The sequence below is a fragment of the Antrostomus carolinensis genome, unplaced genomic scaffold (genome assembly GCF_000700745.2).
Source record: "Antrostomus carolinensis isolate BGI_N321 unplaced genomic scaffold, ASM70074v2 scaffold9604, whole genome shotgun sequence".
In the NCBI taxonomy this organism is placed as follows: Eukaryota; Metazoa; Chordata; class Aves; order Caprimulgiformes; family Caprimulgidae; genus Antrostomus; species Antrostomus carolinensis.
The window spans coordinates 28910-46684 of NW_010311386.1; the positions used below are offsets into that span (position 1 = coordinate 28910).

Below are 17775 nucleotides of genomic sequence, written 5' to 3' on the forward strand. Positions count from 1 at the left end.
AAAAAAGGTGGGGGGGGGGGGGGGGGGGGGAAAGTAAAGACACCAAGATACAGGGAAAAGGCTAATTTTCTTAAGAGATACTTCCTTAAAAAAAAAAAAAAAAAAAGTTCCTTGATCACTCTGCCTCTTTTGTTAGAGACACCCATTCACTGCAGGCAGTGAAAGACAAAAAACGAATAGCACGCTGCTTGTTTAAAACAGGACTCAAGCCTGGTGCTACTTGCTTAATTATTTCAGAGGTCAGCAAATTGATTTGTCATGAGCACTGTCCCCTTCCAGCTCTTGCAGCCAATTCAGACTCTGTCAGACTAAGCGTAACAAACAGCTGCAAAGCCCAAACACCCTCTTCACAGAAAGGGTTACTTTGGGCTGAGAGGAAAGGCAAGGAGGGGACAAAAAATTGTCAGGTACCATGAGTCTCATTATTATTTGTGTTATATGAGCAGCTAGAGGCCTCCAAGGTCTCGGGGCCCTAATTTGGCAGGAGCTATACTAAGTAGAAGGCTCATTCTAGGCCTGTGGAGGCTACAAATTCAATAAACAGTGGAGAAAACAAAGGACATCCTCCATTTTCCAGCTGAGGGACTGAAGCACAAGCAGGTACAGAGGGGCTGGGAATTGCCAACGAGCACCTTTTTTTCTGGTGCCTCCCTGCAGGAAGGGAGCTCCCGAGCTGCCATGTACACCTAGAAATCCCAGGCCAGCTTTCTTCAGGCAGGGGGAAGTCTGCTGGGAAGTTGGGAGCTAACTCCTGTGCCAATTCTCCTGCGTCCCGGGCTGTGACTCCAGCTGGCAGGGTGCCTCCCTGGACTATTTTTTATAAATCACTGCCAAGCTGAGTATCTCCAGATTACAGAACTGAGAAATGTACATCACCACTTAAGAAAAAACAAACAAACAACAAAACCCAAAACCAAACAAAACAACAACAACAAAAAAGAACAAAGAAACAAACAAAAGCCCCCGACACCACTTCAGAAACAGGTGAACTTATTGCACGTGAAAATGAAGCCTGGTAGCACTGATCGGTCTCAGGCACAGAGAAAAGTTTCAAAGCACAGCTCTGCCAACACACACGCACACACACACCTCAGCCAGAAACTAATCCAACCCATTGTGTGAATTCATGAAAATGACAACATGGCCACAGTGATTTCTATTTAAGAATAAATTGTTCCTCATTTCCTTTTTCGATGAACTACACTTCTTTTCATGTTGTGAGAGCTTTAAAATAAGCACATAGAACTATTAATTTAATTCCTGACTGTATTAAAAATATCATGTAACAAGAGGCCTAGACACTCGTGCACACTTTCTGCGCTGCTCGGTATTGCTATGCATCCACCTCTTTGTCCACATACTTGGGATTAAAAATGCTATCTTCTACATACCAAGAACCTCTGCGCTATCTCAAACTTGCACCTTGCCAAAAGACCTCTGCTTTCTGATGTGCTTAAGAAAGTGTCAAAAAAGGACGAAAATTCCAGGATTATTTATATTCTCCCCACCAGTAAAAGCACAGCCATTTTTAAAGGAACTCCTCCCTTGTCAGGTGCAGTAAGAGACTCATGGTATGAAAGTAATATTTGGGGTTGACAATAAGGAGAAGGAAGGCCGATTTGGGCCATTATAAGGTACAGAGCTGGGAGACTCTGTCAAGTACCTTATACCAGGGTGCAAACGAGATCTATTTCTGGGCACCCCTAACCCTGGGTGGAGTTTAGCAACTTGAGGCTGTCACACACATTTACTAATCCCTTCCCCCTTCCAAGTGAGCAGTGAGGGAGACGCAGACTCTGCATGGCTGTGTTAATTCATTCATGAAATGAAGTAGATGACATTTACCCACATATAAAGAACGACAGGGATTAAAGTAAGCTCACAAAGTGCCACAGAGAGGGGGAAAAAAAACCCCAAAAACCAACAACCCACCCCCTTCTCCTCCCCCCCCCAAAAAAACCCCAAACACCAAACCAAACCCTTCTGAATTATACAAGCATATTTGGCAATCTATGTTTAGTTGGTTTTCTGAGGAAATCTAAGTCCCAATCCAAGTGCAAGTACAAAAACTCATGCCCAGGTTTAGGGATTGGGAAGAGAAGTAGCATAGGGGATGAACAGGGATAACAGAATAGTTTCTTCTCTTGCTCCAGGTGGGCTGCAGGAGGAGGTGGGTGGTGGGGCAGCAGAGCCGCAGGGTCCCAGGCTCTGCCCCCCCACAGCTGGGAGCTGCCACTTCCCAGGGCTGGCAGGGGTTATTTTTAGCCTGGCAACTGGGCTAAGATGATTGCCACCACCATCGCCGCCTCCCCACGTGCTTGCTTCATACCGCTAGCGCTGATTAGCTACATCAGTATTCCACTTCATTAATGCGAAATGAAAGCTGTAAATAGGGTGAGTTTTTATAGGATGCTACTGGAAATGAGAAGTACTGTGATATTAATAAGAAACCAGTCCCTCCTACTGTGTGAGTCTGCGGTGATAGTGCTACTGGGTGATGCTCTTCACCTCAGCAAGACCGCCAGAAGAAGGTTTCTAGACCTTTTCCCATGGTGTTTCCTACCCAAACTGGGACTGTATTAGTCTGTGTTTTGTTACTCGTGTTTAGACTGTGACATTTTCACCAAAGCTTGTTTTGTCTGTGCTCATTAAAGCACGGTATGCCTGACTGACCTCATGTGATGGTGCAGCAGACATTTCCTGTGGGTTTCAGCATATTTCTGTGCCCGGCCTTTCTGTGGGTTTGAGAGACGGGGTGTGAGAACAGACTCATCTTGGGCTCCCTGCACCTAATTCACAACCAAAGCACTCCTTTGCCATATCCTGAGAGAAAAACCACCGGGTTACTGTTCCCAGAATACTGGATTATTATATCTAGGGAAGGCTTCCTCTGTGAGATAGCAAGCTTTCTGTGTCTCCAAACTTTACTTCCCACCATCTACACAGTGGTCATTTGTATGGATTTGTATGAGTCTGTTATTTATATTCAACAGTGCTACCTATTTTTATCAGTGCAGTGAAAAATTAAAAAAAAAAATAAAATGGCTACGAGATGGCTGAGGAGGATAAGCAGACAATGCTACTCAGGCTAAACAATGGCAGCCTTTTCTCCATCTTTTTTTTTTTTTTTCCTCTCCACATAAGGAAGGGAGAGGGATCTGCTGAGCACTTATCCTGATTTCTAGTCAGGAGCTCCAAGCAGTTTCCCTTGGCAGACAGGTAAGCAATTTCTGGGAAGCAACGGGAAGTGTTACCCTGGCAGGGCTACAGACATTTCATACAAGATAAATGGAGACAGAGCAGTGCACTTGAAGAAGATGAGGGATATTACTGTGATGCTACATCGAATAACGTGGCTGAGAGAACACACAGAAGAGAGAGGCGCGCAGCGTAGGGCTGCTTTCTAGCAAAGCAGGGGGGGACATCTGAACGGGTGGCCGGGGATTCAGGGAGGATCCTCAGTGTCCCAGAAAGCAGGAGAACATGTGCGCATCATGGTGCAGGCTCCAAGGAAAATTTGGGGCTGGGGGACAAAAAGAGAAGAACATATGCGTGACCATACAGAGAAAATGAAACAGGAAGGAGGTCAGAGGATTTAAATATAATTTGCAATACTACGACATCGCAAGATACAACAAGCTATAAAACAGGTTGACTATAATAAAACCACAAGTGTAAAAAAGTTGCTAGTTACATGTCAATCACTAAACTTCATATGAGCAAATATATTTCAAGATGACTAAAACAAAACCTACGTGATTTGACTTCTGCCTATCTTAAAGTATTTCTGACCACAATGAAATTGAGAGCTTTTATTTTTCCTCCTGACATCAGGGTACAAAGAAAAGCCATCCATAAGTCTGCATTTCTGCAAACTTCATCTCATATATACTTCACACACCACAGCCAGGACTCAGGTGTGACCAGAGTTTTCCCACATCTCCGGTTCTGGTTAGCCATTTTAGCCCTAAAGGAAATAAAAGGCTTTCAGAAAACACTGAGTATCTCTATCTGCTGAAAAGTCACGTCCTCATACATATCTTCAAAAAAGGCATTCAGAAGAGAGGCATTCAAAAATCAGTAGGCTGTTTCTGTTTGTTTTAATTCTGTACTTTATCTTTGATTTTTTGGTAGGCAAGACAGCTCATCTGCCCTCTCTAAATACGATCAGCAGTGGTGGATGATACAATATTTTATTTTTGCATGTGTTTGAAATAAACATACACATAATTTTCTTTCAGTCTACTTCTTCTTACTGGCATTTTGAGCTTAAATCAATGAGAGAGTCACAATATATTGCATACCATTCCTTTTCTCTGTTTATGTTAATACAGTCGCATGCATTTCTGAAATAATACTGTCTTAATATTAGAAATATTTTAATTCCTCAATAATAGATAGGACTCAATATACTGATTTTTTTTTTTTTGCATCATAAACATAACAGGATGAAATGAGTAAGCCAAATTGAGCTTTGTGTAACTACACATGTATACACCATCTTGTTAAATAAGAAACAAGTTGATCTGAAGTTTAAGCAAATGAAAGAAGGGTTTCATAAGTGGGAAGCAATGGGCAACCCATTCATCTGGTTTGCAGGCAAAAAAGACACAGATCCTAGCCAACACTGAACAGCCGTACTCAGGCAAATAAAGGTTTGCCAGACTGGCCGTGAAAGGGACAGTCATTGGGACTCGCTTTTCAAAAAAAATTTCCCTATCTGTTTTAAAAAAAAAAAATGTTGAAACAAAGAGATTAAAAAAAAAAGGATAAAGGATAGTAACCACCAACTGAGCTCCTGGGAATGTATTTTTTTATGCTACAGCATACAAAATGCACACAGGGAAAATTATTTTTTAAAAATCCTTAATCCTTGCATACCTACGGTAGTGTGTATTTTTTTATATATTCTTAAGATCTATACATTCTTAAGATCTACACACACACACACACAAAATCATTTAATTTTCTTAATGCATTATTAAATGCACACTAAGCCCAATAAAAGTCATTTCCCAATGCTTTATGCATTTATCACAAAACCACTAGCAGAATTCTTTACAATAAAAATGCTAGCTGTACACATGACCAAACTAAATTATCTCAGGAAATGGCTAATATCTGACCATGTGGAAACATTAGAAAGCTAGGCTTTGTTATAGGACTAGAAGGAAAAATAAATGTATTTTCTTACAGAAAAATTGCAATGATAAAAATATATTTGTAATAGTAAAAAAACCATTGCAGCTCCAGGAAATTTTCCTGAATCAATTCAACCTGTGTCATGCCAGACTTTAAAAACCCATTAAAAATAACCATGATAAATTTCCTAACCTCTTTCAGTGCATCATGCAGAAAACAAAGGAAACTGCAATTCAACAGAGATAGAAAAGAAAGAAAAGAATGGAAAAACCTGATAGCTTGTGCATCAGTGGTAACATCCTTTCTAACAACAATGGGCAAATCTGCTCCACAAAGGACAAGAGGAGCAGGAGTGATGTGTACAGCTGTCAAAGGCACTCCAAAGTAATGACTTCCAGGAAAATCTGCTGTTACAAATGGACAACACGCTGATGAGAAGTAGTTGAGTCACGACTTTCATAACATGGTAAATTATTTCAGCCTAAAAATGGATGCAATGAAAAACAGGATGTATACAGCTCTGATAAGGCAACTATGGGGATGACTTCCTACAAACAACTAATATGCTCGCCTGGTTTAAATTATTAAACCTCACTGAAATCCAGGCATGTCCAGGGATTTTTCCCAATATTTAACATGCAGTTATAAGACATGGATCATGTTTCGAACAGTAATATTAGTAAAAGCACTACCTAGTCCTAGTTGACCTGTTTTCCACTTACCACCTTGTACATAGTATCAGTTGTAACAAACACGGTTCTTTTGCTGCTCCCTTTTTTAAGGGCAGGGAGAAGGGGGCAATTGTACAACAAATGGCATATATATCACCATATCCTGAAACAACCCAAATCCCTGAGCATGGAGGAGTACATTTAGCCCTCTCCTTTTCCATGGACATACCCTTTCACAATGGAGCAACAGGTTCTGTTCACCCACCTTCTGATGGCAGCCAGGGTGCAGCATATCACACTGATGCTGGGGGCCCAATTCCCATGTGCACATTGCACATCTTTGACCTCTCTTCACAGCTGCATTAAGGAGCTGTCCTGAGCCTGGATCTGGCTGCGCAGGGACACGAGCGAGGTGTATGCTCAAGAACACCTCTTTGTCTCAGTTGTAGCTACTTGGCTAAAGACTTCAGGACTCCCATGGATCCGACTCATTTCTGAATCGTCTGAATAAATGTTATCATCCGTCACTGCTTTGCTATGTTACTCCTCAAGCCCTCTGGATCTCTGGAGTCTGCTGGAGTGGTTTCCTAGAGCCCTTTCCTTCAAACATTCAAGCATACATGAAATACCAGCAGTCATACTTAGGATTTCTGAGAAGGCAATTTCTAAATCAAAAATTGCATTTGTAATTGCTTAAAGTCTATCTAGGAAAAAGGTTAAACAAGTACATTTGAAAGCAGATCAGTGTAAACACTTCATATTCCTTCTAAATATACACATATTGGGGCAAGATCAAGCAGATCCTTACGCAATGACAGAGGTACAGGAGAGATACAACCCACTGAATCTATTCATAACCCTTATAAACAAAGCAAAAAAATACAAGCACAACTGTAGGATGAACCATCACTAAAGTAAATATATTGATCTGTCAAAAATGATTGAAGACTGACAATAAAAGGGTTATAAATGCTTAGAAGAAAGAGAAAGCAAAACCACAAAACCAACCCACTGAAAAACTCCCACCTGCATTCACAGGAAAAATGGACTGGAACAATAAAACACAATGGCAATGCCTGTACATCTTTGATAGCTGCCCCTCCCAAAAGCTGGAACAATCTTGCTATAAACCAAGCAAATGAAAATGTAAATGCATGAGCAATTGTCTGGGGGATTCAGCTGCTTTGTTTCCTGTAGGCAAAGGATGGAGTGGAAAGTAGGAAAAGCAAGAGAAGGCACCACTTCTAATAGTTGTAATTATCGATTGTGCTCTCCTCACCTGGAGCCTTTTTCATCTAGCAGAGACCTACCTTACTGTTAAATATGGAACGCTGCCTACATGGCAGCTTTAGCCCTGCCAGCAACACCCTCTTGTCCTCTGACCTCAGCGCAATCCACAGCTCCCACTCCTCTGGCAGGAGGTGGCAGGCAGGGACAGCCAGCAGATTTTGGGGACAGACAGCAGATTCTTGGGGTGCTAGCCAGAGTGCATCACATGAACAGCTGCCTGCAGAAATCCAGTATTCAAAATGGCAAGCTCAAAAGAAGCATGGGATGGGGAAATATGCTGAACACAGTGCCCAGAGCAGTCCTGCGAGTATATAAAAACATAGTGGTGTATCAAAGGTGTCTCAGGGACTCCTTGAGCCCTTAACAAGCCCCCAAGTGTATTTATTTAAACATTTTGCTAGGAAAATGAACACGAGGAAAATTATGGTAGTTCCACAAACTTGATTCTGTTCTTCACTGTTCACGAAAATCCAGTTGTGTTAGTTATTGGGCAAAAGCATATAAAATGCCACTGATGCAGTAGAAAAGTTGGGTCTGTACTAAGAATAAGTTTAGGTACTTCAAGTATTAATCTTCCTGTTTTGCAGTGCACTTCTCTGTCTCAAAAATCAGAATTTAAATCATTTTAGTAGAAAATATTTAATATTTAACTGCTAATGCCTTTCCATGTGACATCACATTACCATGTGACCTGTTTTAACATTTGCCTCTGTGCTGCACTTGTAGACCTACTTTCTCTTTCTCCTGCCCCAGGCATAGCTTATTTCCTACTGGGTCAAATGGACAGTCAGTGGACACATAAAATTGTTTGGCTGCTTTGAAAACATTTTACTTTGGCCCTTCACACAAAGTCTTTCATAACACGTTCCGTGAGATAAAAAGTCCCAAAGAACCAAGATCCTCTCATAATGTTACCTTGAAATACTCTGCAGCAACTCCCACTGTCCTTGCCAAGATCCTTTTCCAATAAACTAGATTCCAACATTGATGGAAAAGCTTGGATTATTGCTGAGTGATAAAATGTCTAGCACTAGCCCTTACAGAGGCAGAACATTGGTCCCAACTCACTCCTTTTTCTGCAAACTACTTTAAGATGTCTAGATAAGTCTTAAAATTTGCTGTACAAAACCTAATTTTATTCAATAGGCACCATCATCCAAAAATTGAAGTTATATAACATGAGAGACCCCTAAAAACATTGGCTCAAGATCCTCAAATAGTCACAACTCTATGCCTTTAATAAAGCTACACTGAAGTAAACAACAGCTTGAAGGTCCAGATCATTATTTTCAGGCTTGTTTACATGGGGGAAGAGAGGAGATTCTGGGACAAGACATGGTTTGAATCTCAATAAAGTTAGACTAGAAAAAACTCCTATGGGAGCACACCCCTATCAATACAATAACTACTGAGGGAGATGGTCAGTTTCTTCCCTGATGTAGTTTGTGTCATGCTGTGTCTGTGCATGGGAGGTTTTCTGACATTAATATAGCTGTTTAATTATACCAGTATAGTTTTATCAGTACGACTACAATAAATCCTCCTTCAAGACAAGCCTTCAAGTTTAGCCACCAAATTTAATGGAAGGAAAGAAAGATTCACAGTTCCCAGGGTAATGGTGGCTCAGCTCATTCCACACTCCCCAAGATAGAAAAATAAATAAATAAATAAATAGAATAACAGCTGAAAATATCTTCCTCTGCAGAGTATACTTTTGCCTATGGCCTGATGAAATCATACCCAGTTCACCAGCAGAAGGTCTGACACAAAGCAGACTCTCCAGGGAGAGAAGAAAGGTAGTCAAACAGAGTAAAAAGGGTAATTTGAAGATGGCATCAAACCAACAAAAAAAAAAAAAAAAGGAGATATTTTGTTCCCCTTACTACTAATAAAACATAGTAGACTAAAATTGATCCCCAGACTAATAAGGTGGAGGAAAAACTAAAATCTATATATGACGAAACAATTAAAAAGTAATGAAGAGATTTATGGAAGTACATAAAAACCTTGGAATGACGTAAAAATTGTCAGGTCATGTTACTGTTTTCAGCTCAACATGGGTAAGAAAAACAGGGAGGAATAAAAATTAGAGCATGGAGGAAAGTTAGCATAGGGCTGAAGGGGATGGAGAGAAGCAAGAGAAAGAAAACAAAATCAGAGCAAGTACTCAGGAGGGAAAAAATATCAGGAATAAGTATGAATACAAAGCCCACAAGACAAGGTTGTCAGAGTAAAAAGAATAAAACAGAACAAACCCCAGAGCCAACAACGTGGTGGCACCATCAAAGGACAACAGGCAACAACGGAATGGGAAGTGCCTCTGTACATATCAGGCAAAGCAGCAAATATGACCATTCCTAAGAAAATAAATAAGACATAATCCTCAATCCCTTCCTGTGCAATGCTTAGGTGTCCTAAGGAGCAGAGGGGCTCCTTGAGGTCTTGTCTAAGGACTGCCCAGCATGGGGAGAGAGGATCTAACCAGCATCTGTGTCTCTCTCATGGAGCTCCTAGCAAGGTGGGCACAAGGAGGGGACAGAGCCACGGATGCTCCAGCCTGTGCTGGGGCTTGCAGAGAACCAGGACATGCAACAGGCTGCTGATGTGTGGTTTCTTCTCTGCATCCTTCCTCTTCAGACCCTAGTGGGGGATATGTGAGGAAGGAGAATCCTTTTTCCTTGATGCTTCTCATGGCACACAAGAAGGCAACCACAAGCTGCTTTTAGATTTCTTCGGGCTGCCACAAAGGGTGAACCAGCAGTAGGGAGTCACCTGGAGCGGCAGTAACATGACTGTCCTGTGAAGAGCAGGGTGACCAAGGAAGGCAGGAGGAGCTCCTGGGTTTCAGCGTTAGTTTAAAGTTGATCAGCTTCAAACGCTGCCAAGAAAGGGAACATTGGGAGATGACACGTTTTCCTCCCTCTGTGTGTAGTGGGGGGAAATGATTCAGGAACTTCATTTAAAAATTGCTAGGCATGGCACTGGGAACACCAGTTCATAATCAGATACACAGCTGGTGAAGTCAGAGACCATTAATAGCTCCTGAACATTACATATTGTATGTATGCACTTCAGGTTTGCATCAATACTTCTGGGTGCTGTAGGAAATTCTAGTGAAAGCATTTAATATGCACAGTAAAATCTTTCAAATAGAATCACTATACTAAAATAATGCCTAGATTTTTCAGCCTTTTAAATGCCCTCAGCCTGCTACTTCCCAAATGGTGGAAAGGGGGGAAAAATTACAAGGTGGGCTTTACATTCTGTTAAGATTAATAAATGCAGGCTCTGGTAGATGGTGAAGAGGGCAGATCAAGGTGAAATTATGTTTAGGAAACTAGTTTTTATAACTGTGAGGCTCACTCAGAATATACCCTCCCCCTGCCTTAAATTAGGATGACACAGACTAGTATGCAGGTTCTGATCATAACAGTGTTACAAGATAAGAAGCAGCAATCTGTTTAGCAGTCCCATCCCAAGCCCCTTAAAATGATTATTTTAAGCATTAATTAGCTAAAAAGCAGGCAGTACAGATCAAAGATCACCCCTGTTGTACATTAGGTGTGAAACACTCCTCAAGCAGCACGTTTTCAAAAGAAACTTTAGTTTTCAAATAATCTTAACCTGGAGCTCACAAGGACTATGCTTTAGCAGATAAATGCTGCACTACGTTCAAGGAAACAGGGGAACTAAGAAACATTTCCCTGCGAGCAAACAGAGGTGAAACCATCTCTCAGCCAAAGCTGCTACCTGCACACGCAGAAGCAGACCAAGATTTAATCAGATTCCTCAAATGCTAAGACACAGTACAAGGGCCTGCTCTGCTGCTTCCCTTGTCAATCTTCAGAGCTCAAACAGTTCTGGACAGTCTCACAGAGCCTTTCTGCATCCAGCCAATGCTGTCTCAATGGAGTTGTACTGACCAGGAGATCTCCCTCTACACAAACACTAATTCAAACTGCTTTGAGTAGAGAAACGAGCATCAGGAACATGGTACAGGTGACAGGCACTGTTCTTTGCTGCCTTGCCAAGTGCATATAAAATGCTGCCTGTCTCATTTGGTTCGATTTCACACTCTCTTTCCAGAGGTGTAAAAGATTACATCAGGTCTTTGACTTAGGTTGGCTTGAACAGCTGCAGTAGGGTAATGGAGAAGTCATGGATGGAGGAAAGAGATTTGGAAAAAGTGCAGCAGGAAGCACATGCCTGCACCTCAGCCACCCCAGGGCAACATCTGGAATCTCAGAGAAGGAGACTGAGAGCTTTGCACACAGAAGAGTTCACCACTTGCATCAAACATTTCCATCCAAATGGCTTTGCCTGGGCTGAGGGCTGGGACTGTGACATTTTGGTGGGCCTTTGAGTCTGGTTGTAAATACCTAGAACACAAGTGTCCCTGGACCTGACTGGGACAGCAAGAGGCTACAGTGACAAATCAACAGCCATCACAGAGTAGACAAACTCAAGCTGTATGGTTCTCATGGGAGGTTATAGTCCACACATAAGATTTTGTCCATGGCTAAGAAAAGCTCATTAATGAATGCCTTCCACATTACTAGTACATGAAGTATCAATTTGCAATGTTCCAGAGACCCGAGTACATTTGAAACATGCCAGAATTAAACTAGTCAACTAATTTACCATAAATTCTGCCTATAAACTGTATCCCACAGGTCTTTGTATGCAGAACGTAAAATGCTCCATAATGATCAGGCAGCCCACAAAACCTATTACAACTGTTACAATGACACTAGAGTCCAATTCCCAAAACAGTGTGGTGTGCAACCTTTTGGGTCAATCTTTAGGCACCAGTCCCGTAACAGGCTATGTTTTTAAGACCAATTAGCTCTAGAGACAAGAGGAGAAACTGGTGATGATATACCTATAAGTAATTCTCAAGACTTGTTCCAGCAGTTTGATTTAACCATTGGTTATAACCAATACCTAATTATAGTTAAATGAGGGGAGTCAGATGGAGATGGAGCACTGCACCATTACATTACATTTTAGCCTGGAATATTGTTGAGTTTGGGTTCTTTTTTAAAAGTCAGCTTTTAAAAAATAGGTTACAATTAATAAATTCTGAAAGTGTTAATTAAAAAAAACAAAACAAAAAACAATCAAACAAACAAAACCAGAAAGAAGGGCTCTGAAAGTTTAACTGAAGAATATTAAGATTCTCCTATTGTTCAGTCAATTTTTGAGATAATCTTTTCTATTTCAGAGACAATGGCTAGCACGTCACACAGAGCAGCAATAAAATTGTCTACATGCAAAGTGCTGTCAAAAGAGAGGGTGGGGAGGGGGAAGAAATATTTTTCTTCCCATTAACTTCTTTAAGCTACAATAAACCTAGGTGTTTATGTGTACCAACAGCAGTTGGTACACATAATTTTTCAAGCACAAATGCAATTGTTTCTTTTATGGCCCTGATTCAGCAAGGTAGATAAACTCCTGCTTTAACTTGAAGCATGTTGAGTAACACCATTGACTTTAATGGGATTAGCCATGTGCCCAAAGTTAGGCACATGTTTAGGGGTTCTCCTGTACTGTATCCACAGTTTGCAGGTACTTAAAGGAAAAAGAGATAACTAATTCAAAATAGAAATTCTGGATCTGATCAACAACCCTATAGAGTCAAAGGACCTTTTCATAACACATAAATGAGAAAACACAGTGAGGGGAAAAAAAATCTTGACAGAATATGAAAGAATGGGCTCTGGCCATAAAAGTATATCACTCTCTAAGAAAACAAAAATGCAGTAGAAGTGAAGCTACCAAAAATCTTTACCAGTTTAAATGTGAAACAGAGATTATTAAGAGCTATAGATCAGAAATTGGAAGACTGTTTTTCTTCCCTCCCCCCATCCTTGCCCAGGCATGATTTTCTCTAGCTGAAATATGAAAAGTAAATTGTTTAAAATATCAAAATAAAGGAAGGACCACAGGAGAGGCAGTAAGTCCATTAGGCCCCCAGTGTAAAAGTGGAAATCAAAAAGGGTAAGATTGGTTCATAAAACTAAATTATTTCTTTACATGAGCCTTCAGAGACAAAGATGAGAATACCTGTCCTGGGATTACTCTTTCCACATAACACAGAGTAAGGCTAGAAAAAGAGGTTAAAAAAAAGGAAAAAAAAAATAAAAAAAGAAAAACTGAAACTAAAATAGTAATAAATACACTGTTTCTTCGGGTAAATTAACTGCATGGTGAAGGCATCAGCTGTTTCCTGCAGGAGGAGATCCTGCCCCTATCCAACCTTAGGCTTTTCCTGAGGTGTTTGGGGAGGGCTGAGGAAGGACAAGGCTTTGAGAAAAGTTCCAGATGCCCAAATCCCAAAAGCACATGTCCCTCTTCTGTCCACAAAAGGGGAAAGCCCCAAACCTCACAGCGACTAACTAGTGTGCCTCAGCCCTGATACAGAGGCCAGGAGCAGCAGCGAGAAAATCCTGTCTCTTGTCCGCAACTGTTTGATTACGGACTCATCGGCAGAAATGCTAACTACTGTCATCTGCAGCAACTTTTTTTTTTGAGAGAGGAGAATTCAAGCATTAAGATAGAACCAACTCTGGCTGCATAGACTTCTAAAAAGCTGTCAGCTGTCAGCGTAGCTTACAATCACAACTCGACCCTGGACACATTTCAAGTTAGTGACTGGCTCCATGATCTACCCTAATCCTTTAAACCAGCCAACCATTTAAGTAACCAGGCTTGATCTTGGTTCCAGTAACAACTTATTAGGAAATCAGTTAAGGAATATTAGGGAATCTTCAAGGAGAAAAAACCCACCACCCACAGATCAGACGTTGAGTATTTCCATAGACATCTTAAGAAAAATCACCTGTCCTATTTTAAGTTGCTTATAAACATGCTGAAGTAAATCACTGCAAAACAAGATACTCTTTATATGGAAACAGAACTCCATTCACATCTGTGTTTTCATAAGGAGTGTTTTCAGGAGTGCACGCACACACCAATTTCTACACCTGCACCTCGACATGCTTTCTGTGGTACTGTGCTGATCCTGAGACACTTAAGCTGGAGCCCAGCAGAGACTCAATTTGGGTAGATGCACTTTTCTGCTGGTGATTTTATTAGGGACCAAGAATGGCTTACAGCAGGATTTTGTCAGAAACATTCTTGTTATTTCCTCCCCTCATGAGAAAATGCCGATTTCGAGCACATTGACTCTTTTTGCCAGTTCACAGCCTGACAACCCTGGGCTCAAATGCTCCAATTGTCTTCTGCTTTTTAGAGGTGATTTAATCCAAACTCCAGCCTCTTGTTACTTCTAGACCTATCTCTTTGTCTCTACCTTACTTTGTTCTTGTCCTCCTTAGTACTTATTCTACTACATAGATGGTCAGACTTCTCACAGCAGGTTGAAGTTGAGAGTTCAAGAGAAGGAAAAGTAAGAATAGAGTTTGACCTGTTTCAAGCTGTTTCAGGTGCAGAAGGATATGAAGAAAGAGGGTCACCCTACAAGTTGCACTGAATTTTAATCTTCTGTTCTTACTTTTATACACACTGAGGTCTACATTATGAACTCTTACACTCTTACCCACATCCAAATGCATTGTTACAGTCAAAAGCAGAATAGGTTCATTCATCCCAGAGGCAACCACCTGTCCACTTGGGGCTGTATCATATTTTCTGTTCCTTCACCGGTGGTGTGATGTTGGGCCAACATTATATTACTTATTTTGACACTATTCTCCAACTCTTAATCAGCCATAGATGCTTACAGTGCTGTAAAGTCATAATGATGCCATTGCAGTAGAGTGGTCAAATGCATACGAAGTGTGTATATAAAGTAAAATTAACTCACTGCCTCTACAGCTCTGTTCGTGTTGTAGCAGCTGCTTTTCTGATTCCATAAAGTACAGTCTCCCCCTTTATTTCTTCTCTTCAACCCAGAAGCTCTTTGCTTCTCTGTCTGCCTTTAACACCTATTTCTAATCAGTAGCCATAACCTAAAATTGAAATGGAAAAATTGGATGTGGTACAGGTGAAAATAAAGTGTCAAAACATCAAAGTTCATCCATAAAATAAGTGACATTAGTCACTCATTTCCACAGAAATCAAGACTACTTTCCTGAAAAAATCCTACCATAAAAAGGACAACATTCAACACAAATCTTAACATGTATCAATATATTGCTTTCCAAATCGGATATTCTTCTCTTTTTATTTTTAGCACACATATTTTAGAGGAGGTATTTTTATTGAAGATACATCAAACTATAGCTGAACAAAAAACTACCACTCTGTTGCAGGACCTTTTCAAAAGTCACGTCAGTGGCTTGGATTCCCCTGTTGAACAGAAATGCTCCCTCCAACTGTGCTTTTGCACCAAATCAGAACTGTTTGTTTCCACCTTGGCCTCCATCTTGGGCCATCTCTGTATGAAAACAGACAGTTTTCACAGCACACATTCACAACTGAAGACTATTTGCATTGTCTCTCTCTATAAAAGAGTAATACCATCACCTCTCCCTTGGATCCGCACACAGGAGCGAAGAAAAAAATGCTTTTGTGACCTACAAAGCCTTACTTGAAATAATTCTCTATGACTTGAGGCCTTTTGGAATGGAAGGGATATATTGTTTTGACTTGATTAAAGCTGAAAAGTTGATTTGACATCCTGTTGTCAAGGAAACCAATTCACACACAAAAGAAAACAGTTGTGATGGTATCATTCAGACTATTCAAGTGACCTTAGAAAGAAAAAAAGGCTTCAGTTCCAAAGATTTGTATTCAACTCACTTCACCACTGTAGAAATAAAGATCATTGCTCTTTATGCTTATTGGAAAGCAGTTTTCAATCTGGAAAAAGCAAAATGCCTCATCTTCTTCCAACTGCCAGATCCAATACTTTACTGCTACCATACACATAAACACACCTACCATTTATTGCCTATTTCAAAGAATCACAGAAAGAATCCCATAGAAGACGTATAGGAAAGGAGAAGGAATTTCTTTAATTGACAAGAGCGTGATAAATATCCCCAGACACATGCCACACCTACTGAACAGCAGCTCGCAAGCCAGGTTTTAAAACACCCTTCTTCAACTACAAATAAAGCTTACCTTGAGCACAGTAATATTTGAGCCCAGCTTTGTTTTCCTGAGAGATATCAAAAAGCAGCAGTTATTCTCTGCCAGCCTTCTAGATCTCTCACAAATTAAGTTTTTAATGCACACAATAAATGGCTAGGTATGAGTTATGCTCACTCCTCCTATCCAGGGAATCCCAAAGAGGCAGAACTGTCCTGGCTGACCATTACCACCATCATCCAACCTTGCAGCCCATGCAAGTCTCACAGAGGTTTCATTCCCCAGCTGTGGGTAGAGTGGAAAAATGAAACTTTCTATCTATCCACTCATACACTGTAATTACACATCTCTTCCTCCAATGGCATAGCCTCTGACTGGCCGAGTAAGCAGACAGATGACTACATAGAAACTTGTCTCAAATTCAGTTTAGAAAGAAATAGGCATGATATTAATAAGGAGGGAAATACATTGAGGAATGAATGCCAGTGTTTTTACATTATTGTCATTTAAGGGCATCACACCAAAGGTCACGGAGATAGTAAGCCTCAGTCATTTTCCATTTGTTACACAACATACAAATTGCCACAGCGTTAATGAATATCTTTCTTCATTCCTGGCCAGCCAAGACACTGTATTATTTCATTTTAGACCAGTACCTAACCCTTGGAATTCATTATTTCCATCACTTCTTGCAGCACTTTGTCCTTAGGGCTGAGCATAAATGCCACAAGGCGACTGTGACTGGAGTATCAAATGCTTCATATGCCCGAGTCTGACTTTGTTCTGATAGAACCTTTTTGCTGGAAGAGCATACAAAGCATATTTATATCATTTATGATCAAACACGAGCACACACGTTCATATATGTTCTCTTACAAGTTTTTAAACCCCTTGCAGAACACAGGAAAAAAAAATACTGACACTGTCTGTACTTTATGGATATTGCTTGATATTAATGCATTGAAATAATAGCTATGCTAGGAACACCAATTGACCACAACAATAAAAGCTACCATGAAATAACTGCATTTCCACTTAAAATTATAACAACTGGAAAGTAGTTCTTGGAAGAGAAATTGCATTCACAGAAATGTGGACGGGCTTGTATGAAGGGATATACTGCTTAAACCCTCTTTACTCCTCATAAACTGCTAAGATAGCACAGCTGAGCTATAGAGAGAAGAATGTCTCATTTCTAATCTGTACTTCATTGTATTTTAAGTTTAGGAATTTTGCATTAATATAGATAGCAACAGCTGAAGCAAATTCACACTATTTCATAAACTAGGTGAGGGGTTTTTAAGACGTTAAATTATTATTTCCATTGTTCACCATAAATATAAAGAATATGCAGATGAAAAGAGAATACAGAAGACGTTGCTTTGTACAGTTCTGAAAAAAACTAAACTGTATGTGTATAATCAAAATTAGAAAGAGAAAAATGAAGTCCAACACCAAATGCTGAACTAAAATAAGGTAAGGTTACTTTCTGCACGTAATCAAACAGCCTTCACCTCTGTCCCCCAGAGTGAAACACCATACTCTCCGTTTTGATGACTGTCTTATCTTGGCATTTTCTCCTCTCATGCCCAACAAACCCAAACAGCAAGAGCTA

At 40.5% G+C, this 17775-nt stretch overlaps 1 protein-coding gene across 1 annotated transcript in view; it reads right to left on the bottom strand.

Annotated features, from left to right (window-relative positions):
- The window catches only part of LOC114818514 (thromboxane-A synthase-like), a gene marked incomplete at both ends in the record, with an annotated part of 49034 nt that overhangs the window by 5012 nt on the left and 26247 nt on the right, over window positions 1–17775 (bottom strand). The gene's annotated exons all lie outside the window — the stretch shown is intronic.